Raw genomic sequence first — 11,274 nt, 5'->3', positions numbered from 1 at the left:
CTCTGCTTACACACTTCTTATAATGGCTCCCTTGTGAGCCAACACCTTCTATCTTTAGATAATTGTTAGAAAGCTTCTCTTTACACTGATCTGGTATCTGTGTCCACCTTTTGGCCCAATCAGAATACATCTAGCTGATCTTTCACGTAACAGATTCTGAAATATTCGGAGAGATCTTCCTTGTTCCCCTGAGGACCCTCACCTTCCAGAAAAATAAAATGAAATATGCAGCCCTTTCAAGTACTGCTCACATGGCGTGATTTACCGACCCCTCATTGTGCTGGTTTCCCTATTTGAACATGTCCCTGCTCACCTGTAACGGGACACAGAATTCAGCTGCAGTGTGAGGGACCATTTATTACACAGTAAGAGGCGCCATTTATTACCTTGTACATGCAGCCTGAGGTTACATTAGCTGCCTCAGCAGCCACATCACAGCATTGTCACAAGCACGGTACATTATCACATGAACAGAGCACTATTATTTCTCAGAAGCTCCTCAGTGCCCCTCTTACTGATTAGACTCTGGGAACCCACTCTTCTTCTGTGATTTACTTGTAGGAAATGGGACAGGGAAAAGCCCTGGGTGGCCATGCTGCAGTAAGCTCCTAATTTCTTGAAAAGCCAACACAAGCCGAAGGAGAGAAGCTATTCCCTGCCGGCTTCCCTGACTCAGAGCCTATGTAATGTCCGTCAGAGATTGAGCTGAGAGCAGTTGCAGAGCCCACAGCTCTACCAGAAGTGAGTTATTTGTTTATTCAGGCAGCCAACGTTTATTGGACATCCCCACCCACCTTCCATATTTGGGGTGTTAATTCCTGATTCGAACAAATACTTTCATAATTTCTGTATAGAAGAAAATGAGCACTAGAAAAATCCCACCTTCTATTTCTATTATATGTTTACAAAATCACAGTACATCCATCTGGTTCTCTGTAAAGCACTACTGTACGCTCCCCTTGCTATCTTGCTCACGGGAATAGACTTTAAATATCATGTCTGCTGTGTCTAAAACATAAAAAGTCGGTTCTGAAGTATTTGTTCTGAGATACTGAAAGACGTCATCTTCTATACATGTGAAAACTTCTCATCACAGACTTTGTCCATCATGGTGTCAGCTTTCTGGAAGACAAGTTGGCCTTCTGATTCCCCCAGACCTCGGAGCATAGCCTGACTCTATAATTTACAAGTCATGGGATAGTTGGCAAGTTGCCTAATCTCTCTGAATTTCTTTTAGTTCACAAATAACAATAGGGTTTTAATAATTACATACCTAGAACTCAGTATTCTTTGACTTATTTCTTCCTTTCTGCTACCTGGAATTTTCTTTCTCAGTGAAGTTTAACCAGGTGATGTACATATGTCATTACAGGCTTCATAGCCTGAAGACACTATATTGTGGTTTCAAACATTCCCATCACAGCCCCGCCGCACCTTCTCATGGCCATGGCTGGGCTGTAGGATATGGAAAACACTACAACCACCAGTAGGCCTGCTTCCAGAACTGCTCCTTCTTTCCCTGGTCCAGGAGCTACCACACCAAAATGTTTATTCAGTCTTTTATCCAGCCATTGACACTCATCAATCATTAATTGAGTATCTACTTAATCAGAGGCTCTGGGATAAGCACTGGAGATAAGAACACTCTGCCCTAAGTAGCATACATGTCAGCAGGAGGAGTCTAACGTGCTTTCTTTCCAAAAGTGCTAAAAGGAATAATGTATTATTTGGTTGAAATCTGCACAAAAGAATGGAAGAGTACTAAGGAAAAAATGTTCCATTCTACCTGATTGGAGGTGGGGAGTGAAAAAGACTTCAAAGAAATTGTTTCTGGACTAGTCCATATTTTCTGAGGAGAGAGACCTATTTGTCCTGTTTTATATTGTTCTCCCCGGAGCCTAGCAGAAGTTTCAGGCACCAAAGGAGATTAAGACAAAGAATTTGTCTACAGTTCCTGGCAAAGTTATAAGGAAAGAGAAACAGAGACTTACCAGAAGACATGGAGTTTGTGACTCTTCTCACAGGGAGAATCTGGGAAATTGTCTACAGTCAGGGTCTCATTAGGATAACACTTGTGTAGTCACTGACACCGATCCCACCGTGAGCCCTCACCACCTTGCCCCTCGCCAGAGAGTGATACTTCCAGAAAACAAGTTTTCTGTTGTAAGCTTGGATTCAAAGGTAAGGAAATTGTGTGGCCTGAGGGATACTTCCCTCAGGCTATGACAAAATCTAGTTGGCCATCACCTGCCACTCAAAGTAGACCAGAGAATTACCTGGATGTCAGCTGCCCCTGCAAATCTCCCTGTTCTCTCTCAGACCAAGTTCCGAGCAGGACTCAGCCCATCTTTCCATTCCTCAGAAGAAACAAAATCTGCTCACATCCAAAACATTAGTGAGTGGTAGGATCGAGGGGAGATTTAGCGAAGGGGGTGAAGATTTTTTTACACTCAAACCACGGTAGCACATAAGCGTGTGGTGCTTTGAACAATATTAGTGCTGCTCACATGGAGTTTTTTTCCTCAGCCATTCCCCAGGGGGCCCCCATCCCAAATTGTGGTCTTCTCTCAGGCCTTTTCAATCCTTTGCTTCTTTTTTCACAGAGAGCAATGATTTATCTCTGTGTCATGTCCTCCAAATTCACCTGCTGTCACTCAAGCATGGACCCATAAAGAACCTCCGGGCTACCTGGGCCTGCCTACTGAGAGAGCAGTTGGAGGTTTATAAATAACATTTGCAAGAAATGTGTGTTTACTTTATTGTATGCTACTGAATAACATTGACAATTTGCCTGACGGAAGTTTCTTTTTTCAGCATTTCTCATTTCCATATTTCCAATCTTTATCCTCTTACACCACTGCAGTATGTCACTCTGAGGCATAGCTTCGTGAATAGGTGTATGAAGTTTGGAATTTGAAATACGGATTTCCCCTGCTATCTGGAAGTACAACATTCCTATGAAAGCTTTCAGAAGCCAAAATGGTGTAAAGTAAAGAAGCAATTACCATTAATGCGTATAGAAAAAATTTTTAGCATCTTTTAGCATTCTCGGACCAAAAATAACATCTCTTGGACTTTTCTGATGCTTTAGGACACACCTTGCTAAAGGCTGCACAAAATAAATGGAAATAAAGCATGGTTGCTCCCAGACACAGTTCAAAGCTATGGTGGCTTGATGCTGAGATGCTGAGTGCGGTTCCTGGGGAAGGAGTTGGTGATGCCATTCCCACTCCTTGGGGTATGCCCTGCCTCTACAAAGGCTTGTTGCAGAACAAATGCGGAATGCTATTTTCACTTTTTGCACTTTTTTGTAAAAACAAAAATCCTCTTTAGGATTTCTTTCGGATAGTGAAAACAGGTACTATTATAAGTCTTTCATAGAAGCAAGGTGGCATAAAGAAAAAAAAAGCAAGTGGCATAACACAAACACTCACAAAGTGGGCATACCTCTATCTGGATTCATTTCAAATCTCACATCTACCACTTACCTACTTGAACATAACCTTGGGAGAGATCTTTAACCTCTCATTGCCTTGGTTCCCTAATCCCTTAAAATGTGAATGCATTCTTTCAACATATATATTTCAACACATATATTCAACATATATAAATGTTTATTCACTTGTTCATAAAATACGTATTCCATATATTCTCACTGATGTTCATAAGTTTGTTTGATGTAATTAATGTAAAATCTTAATACAGAGTTTATCATATAACTTTGAATAAGCCATTGTCATCATTACTATAGGGCTTATAAAAATTTCCATGATTTTGAAGATCTATTCTTGATTTGATCTCTGAATTTGTATTCATTCAATCAATTTGCCTTCTGTTTTTCCTCCTCTGTTCACCCCAGTCTCAACCTTGAGAAAATCAGGTGTATTGAACTTCATGACTCCTTGAATTTGTTAACTCCTCTCATATTTTCAAAGAGTTAGGAGATAATAACCTTCATTTAATATCAATACTCCACTAATTATAGAGCAAGTTTTCTTCAATACCTTGAAATCATAAGCCAAACTCCAAATATCACTGTCTTGTAGAGATATGGGAGTTGAAGTATCTCATTGATTATATTACAGATTGACTGATTTTATTGTCCATTAATTGCCAGGAAATAAAATATTTTATCAACCCTCGTGATGGGTAATGATTTAAGCAATTCCAAAAGGTCAGTTTGAATTATCCTTTCTTTCAACTTCATCTTTTCAAGCCAATCAAGCCAACCCAGATGATGCAGCTGGAGCCAAAAATTAGCTTTCTCTGTGGCTGCAAGCCCAGATGACAGGTTCCTGAGAAAAAATAAATTATTGTTTTTTTTAAACCACTAAGTTTTGGAGTAGTTGTTATGCAATAATAAATAAACAGCACACCATTATACTATAGCATCTAAAAATCCTACAAGGCAGAACACCAGTACTGAAAAACACTCTGGAGGCTATCAGGGTAGACTTTTGCTTTTTATAAATGGAATTACTAGGCTCAAAGAATTTAAGTGACTTGCCTATTGTCAAGACAATAGAAATTACACAACTATAGCATACAAGTCGTATTTCCTTTCCATGATTTAGGACATTTTCATTGGCTGTCTCCGTTTTTTTTCCCCCTCTTGTTTTCTGAAATGTTTTTCACTTATTTAAAATCTCCTTCCTAAATAATTCAAGTTAAACATTTGTAAAAGGGATAACATTCTTTGTATATGCATTTGTGTTTTTTTTTTAACCTCAGTGATCCATAGGTATAACCTGTTCTGTATCACCAAAACCGGCAGAAGTTATTTTCAAATAGTTTCAAGTCAATACTATTTCATCCTTAAGACAAAGCCATGAAGTTTAATATTCCCAGGAAAGAATGACGACAAAGGGGAAATAACCTGTCAGAAAGTGAGAAGCAGGGAAACCTGCTCTTTCTAGGCTAATTGAAGTGTGAAGAGGAGTAAAAGTAAGGAAGGTCATAGAAATACGTATCTCAACTTCTCATCTTTGTACCAGAATCCCAGTTAGGGAAAGCATTTTATATAGGCTTAGGGAAAACTGAAAGCAAAGGAGTCTTTTCTGTTCTACTTTGAAACCTTGGGAAGAGCTTGCTGGGATGATTGACTCAAAGCCAATGAGGCACTACAGCACAACAGAGCAGCTCAGGGAAATGACTAGAGAAATAAATTTCTTATTTCTTATTCCCCACAGCCTGCACAGGGCATGTGGAGACAAAGAAGCTCCTGATTGTCTTGAGGATGGAGTAAGGAGACATTGAGAGAGCCAGTGGTCTGACGGAACCTGGATATTAGGCCCAAATGGCATAGAGAATTCACTATTGGTAACAAATGGCCAGGACCGCAGCCTTCAGCAATCAGTATCAGATGGGACAATTTGTACTGCAGCAGTCATTAGTCCAAGAGCCAAACCAGACCCACTGCTCCCTAGCAAGAATTCAAGAAGATCCAAGATGCTGTATGAATTCATAGTCCTCTCTCCCATCATATTCTCTGAGGTCACATTGCCAGAAAGGAGAGAGAAATACCTCAAACACTGAGCATTTAAGCAAAAGAAACCAAATGATCCCAAAGAGATTATTCAAACCAACACTGATACGGAGTTATATTTAAATTACTAGGCATTTGACTCAAATAGGCTGTATCAATCAGAAAAGATTGACTTACTGGGTCAATGTATTCTGCTTTACGGTAAGGCACGAACTCATAAAGATCAGAGATGGCCTGGGTGGCTCAATCAGTTAAGCATCTGACTCTTGATATCAGCACAGGTCATGATCTTAGGGTCAAGAGATTGAGAGATGGAGCCCTGCATCAGTCTTCACCCTGGCCTGGAGTTTGCTTAAGATTCTCTCTCTCTCCAAAAAAAAAAAAAAAAAAAAAAAAAAAAAAGGAAGAAAAAATCAGAGACAATGAAATATTACACTTCAGATTAAGCAAGGCAGGTTTATCATACTGGTTTGTTAATTATTCCTCATGAAACCTAAAAACAAATAAAGAAGACATTTAAGGTATAAAGAAGGCATATATCCGTAAGCACAAGTAGGACCAGACAGGTAACAACAGCAGATAGGAATGTCAACAAAATTTTGGAAGCTTAAAATGAATGGAATGGAGACAGAACCATGTTATTGCGAGATTTGGCAACAGGAAGTCACTGGAAAATATGAAAACAGCCCCTTGAGTGGAGTAGGGGGAAGCAGCCAGACAGTGGCGGGCTTGACCAGTGACTGGGAAGTAAGGAAGTAGCAGCGATCAAGGGAGACAAGCCTTTCAAAATCTTCAGCTGTGACAAAAAGCAGAGAAATGAGGTGGTGGCTCCAGGTAGGGTGGAACCTGGGAAGGAGGACATATAACCACAAAATNGCAGCCAGACAGTGGCGGGCTTGACCAGTGACTGGGAAGTAAGGAAGTAGCAGCGATCAAGGGAGAGAAGCCTTTCAAAATCTTCAGCTGTGCCAAAAACAGAGAAATGAGGTGGTGGCTCCAGGTAGGGTGGAACCTGGGAAGGAGGACATATAACTACAAAATGTTATGCTGTTGGGGAATTTCCAGTAGAGAGGGAGAAGGTGGTGGTGCTCAAGAAGGGTGAGTACAGGGGCGCCTGGGTGGCATAGCGGTTAAGCGTCTGCCTTCGGCTCAGGGCGTGATCCCCGCGTTATAGGATCGAGCCCCACATCAGGCTCCTCCACAGTGAGCCTGCTTCTTCCTCTCCCACTCCCCCTGCATGTGTTCCCTCTCTCTCTGGCTGTCTCTCTGTCAAATAAATAAATAAATAAAATCTTTNAAAAAAAAAAAAAAAAACTTTAAAAAAAAAAAAAAAAAAAGAAGGGTGAGTACAACTCCAATGACATATCATTGAAAAGAAAATAGACACAGAGGCATTTCACACATTGTAAAAGTGAGGGAACAACTAAGAATATGTGCGCAGAAATATGTAAGTGTAGACCTGGCTTGAAAGATCAGGAAGTTTCTCTTTTGGTTTATATTTCCTCAGTGAAGAATGTACAGAAAGAGATGGAAGGAGACATGGAAGTTTGGGGAGAAGAAAGTGTGAAGCAGTCATTTTAAAAGGTGGAAAAGTAAGTAAGGGGGTACAAATCTCATCTTACAGCATTGTTGTATAGGACATGCAGCTTCCTATAATCTTCTACAACAGAATTTAATCTCTACCCTAGGGCCCCACTCCACTAGGTGATGGGACCTTACTGTTAGTTCTGGTTCTTACTCTTTTCCTGATGCTTACCTTTGATTTCTCAGATGGGCTGGGATTTAAATAGTGAGGGGGCATGAGTAGTTATGGAAAGCATCCTGGCATCCACCAAGATGTCTTTATTCCTATTTGGTTTTAAGGGTTGAGTTTACATAAATCACTGTAACATTGTCCCAGACCCCTACCTACAAAGCTCTTTCACGGCCGGATCATCCTTAGCTAACGTTCTCCCGCTGTGAAGCATGGGATTATTCTGCTGCTGGAAGTGAGGATTTTAAGAGTATTGATGCCAAGGACTGGGAGGTGGAATGGAGGAAATGATCACTTGGTGTATGGACACTAAAGAACCAATAGCTCAGGGTGTGACTGGTTCATTTATATGGATCTCATGTCATCATAACTGTTGACAGGATAAGATAAAAATGAAGAAATGAAGGTTCCATGGAAAGAGAGGAGAGACAGAGAGGCCAGTAGTCAGCAGCGAGGATAAGAAAGGAGATAGAATATTGAATGCATTCAATTTCAAAGGAACTGAGTTTTTGGTTTGGGGTGGGGGTGTTGTTTGTTTGTTTCTAATAAGGCAAGAAAGAAGAGAGATGGCTTGGAAGCAGTAGTCAGGGATAGAACTACACCATTTTCTGGCCTTGAGGTGATGACCTGATGACGTGAGAGAGAACCAGAATCTTTATTTGAGAGTGCCACAGGAGAAACCTTGTCATTACAGAAAAACCAGGTTAGAGAAAAGGCAGGGATGTGGAGGGAGCATTCAGAGAACCATTCCAAGATAAGAGAAATCAGCAAGTCAGAGACCAGTGAAGAGAGGAGGCTGGAGGTTGGGTCAGTTTCGGGGCTGGAGAGAGTAGCAAGAGATGAGCATCCAGTCAATAACTGATGACAGAGAAGGCATGAGGGCATGACCTCCCCAGACCACTTAAAGTCCCTGAGCCTGAATGACTTCTGTGGAAAGTGGAATGTATATAGGCAGTCCATTACACATGGAGAAGTGAAAATTAAATGAAAGTACTGTGAGGGGGTGGCATAGAAGCAAATATGGGCACCCCAATCACCCAAATCAAAACAACATGAGACAAATGTTAAGATAGAATCAAGTCTCAAATTCAATGACAATGTCTGAGGGCCATGGACCTTCAGAGGGAAGAGCAGGCAAGAAAAGCTTTGGAGTCTATTGTGTGATGATTCCCACAGGAGGTAGAAAATGACCCAGGGCCAGAAAACAGGGAGGGATTAGTACAGAGAGAGAGAGAGAGAGAAGAAAGAACATTCTGTGTAAACTAATCTGCAGGTTTCTTTCTTCTCTTTGCCACTCACTTTTTGAGGACCGATGGTGAACTTTTGAGCCCTCTTACATGCGGTTCTTTCCTCTGAGTGCCTTGAAATGATGCTCTCTTTTATGATTTCCACCTTTTCTCTGCAACTAATCTGCAGATCTAATTAGTTCAGCCCTTCAAAGCCAAAAAGGCTTTCTCTGTGCTCTCTTTGAACATCCGAGCATCTGCCAGGAAAGTTCTTTCTCACAGATCATTTTTTTATCCATAGCCCCCTTTTCATTTATTTCTTTTTAGTTATACATTTTCTATTAATGCAATTAATAGGGTTTGGTGCTGCACTTATAATAGACAGACATTTGGTTTCAAATTCTAAAACAATCAGAGGCTATAAAAGCAGAAGAAAATCTTCAAATATTTCTTTCAAAACTTGAGAGTCTCTTTTCATCTTGCTCTCTTTGGAGCTCGAGATTAAATTAAAATAACTGGCTCCTGTTTTGATTTCACCGTGTGCCAGCGACTGGGTGAAATGCTTTCCACACCTCATCTTATTTAATCTTCACAAACATGCCACCAAGGAAATACCACTCTTACCCTCATTTTCCTGGTGAAGAAATTGAGGTTCATAGAAGTTAAGTAACTTTCCCAAGATCACACAGCTGGGAAAGGTTGGAGCTGAATCTTGAACCCAGAGCTGATGACCAAACCTATTCTCTTAACCATCCCGTACTGCTTGAGAATCAGTACCAGTTGTGGAAATATGAGTCCCTACCTGACACCTGTGAGTTGTAGTGAATATATGAAATGCTCCGAAACTACAGGCAGCCCAGATCAATTTTCCAGATCTTCCAGGCTTTGACTAACAGCTCACAACAGGTGACTAGGATGATTGAAGGGTTAGTTGAGGAAAGCTGATGGAGGAGCCACTTGGTCTTTTGAATATACGCTGCAAGGTGTCACTCAAACAACTGTCATCAAGCTGAAGAGCACTGGCCTCTCTCATAATTTTTCCAATATATTCTAAAGCCACTTGGAAAGTAACACTTAAAATAAAATTACAAAATCCTAGGAAGAACATTTTCTGCATCTGAGATCGTATTTTCCAGGGCATTACTATTCACGCATTAGGCTCATTCTTATTAGTGGGAAAGAAAGAGAAATCTAGCTATGACGGGCCCTGAAACTTTTGGATCTCCTATCTGGCAGGCAATGTTGCTTTCTTAAGCATTTTGATAAGTTAACTTTGCTCTCCTGCCAAAAGGCTTCTGCTGAGAACACCCAGTTATTAGTACAAATCTAAGGAGCTATCACCCTGTCCTATTTTCAATTGAACTTGACCTTGAAGAAATATTAAGTATGACTTGTTTAGAGGGGAGGAGAAGAGAATCACTTCATTCTCCTGCCTCTGTCAGCTCCTCTTAATCAGAATAATTTCACACCGAGAGGAACCTGTGACATAATGAATTACTAAAGTGTAAAACCCTCCAGAGGTGTACTGCTGCTTTACGGTTATGGGGCTGAAGATGTACTACTGTAAATAGATTTTCATGAGACATCCCTTGTCACTTCGCCTAGTGCGATGAAGTAATTTCCCCATCACTGAATCTTTAGATTGGACATAGGAGGAAAAAGAGAAAATACTCAGATCTTTTTATAAGGGAAGCTTATTATATTTCACCTTCAACTTGATCTTCAAATTATATGAAATCCATATTACCTACATTTTATAATAAAAAAACAAGAAGCTGGAAATTTTATTGACCACAGACAGTTCTAAATTTTTTCACCTAATATTTCCATTTGAGATTTGCCAAACTCTATCAAAACTCCCTCTGTGAAGAGCTATTTCTGATCATCTTTCAGAATCCCCCACATTTCACACATATCAGCCCCACTCCAAACTTGCCTTCTTTTTGCTTTGTCACCGAGGACAACATCTCAGAGTCATTGAGTCTAAAGCCATCCTTAGTCAGCATTTCCAGCCAGTCCCCGGTCCCCTCCTATGTTTTTAAATGTGTCCCATACCTACCCCTCTCTCCTTTTTCCAGTACCAGCACCCTTCTCCTTGAGTGATCTACACGATTTTTATGTAAGAGAACTCTGGCCCTCCAAGCCTCTAGTCCCCCATGTCCATCAGGATAAGGGCCAATGCTTCAAATCACTTACAAAGCCCCTGGTTTGGCCCCCTCAGTTTCCATGCCCAGCGCCATCTCCTAATTCTCCCATCCCTCAGGTTCTGTCCCTATCTTCCACAATTCTGAATGCGATCTTTAATTATTCATATACATGGAGCAGCCAATCCCTTATATCCTCTCTCCCTGGTACATCTCATCTTCCACCCAAGACTCTCAGCCCCAGCCTGGCTGCCCTCGCTGCACCCAGTCCACACTCCTGGGCTTGAGGCCACTCATTTGTGCTCCTGTAGCAGAATGTTCTGGCTTATGCTGCTGCAGACTTGCTCGCTGTGTTTCCCCCAACAGAATCTAAGGCCCATGAGAAAAGGAAACAGGGTTATTTTTGTTTGTTTGTTTTCTTTTCCAGACTTTTATCCTTAGACCCTGGCTCAATCCCAAATACACAGTGAGCACACAATATATATTTCCTAAATAAATAAATGTGTGAATGAACGAAATAACTTCATTATCTAATACCCAACCTAAAATGTTATCCCCTTGCCAGTGTTCTCTCCCCATTTCTTGGTATCTTTGATAGGAAGAATAATGGCCCCAAAGATGTCCATGTCTTAATCTCTGGAACCTAGGCATATGTTACGTTATACA

The sequence above is a fragment of the Ailuropoda melanoleuca genome, chromosome 19 (assembly GCF_002007445.2).
Source record: "Ailuropoda melanoleuca isolate Jingjing chromosome 19, ASM200744v2, whole genome shotgun sequence".
Classification (NCBI taxonomy): Eukaryota; Metazoa; Chordata; class Mammalia; order Carnivora; family Ursidae; genus Ailuropoda; species Ailuropoda melanoleuca.
Note: the sequence above shows the minus strand (reverse complement) of the source record.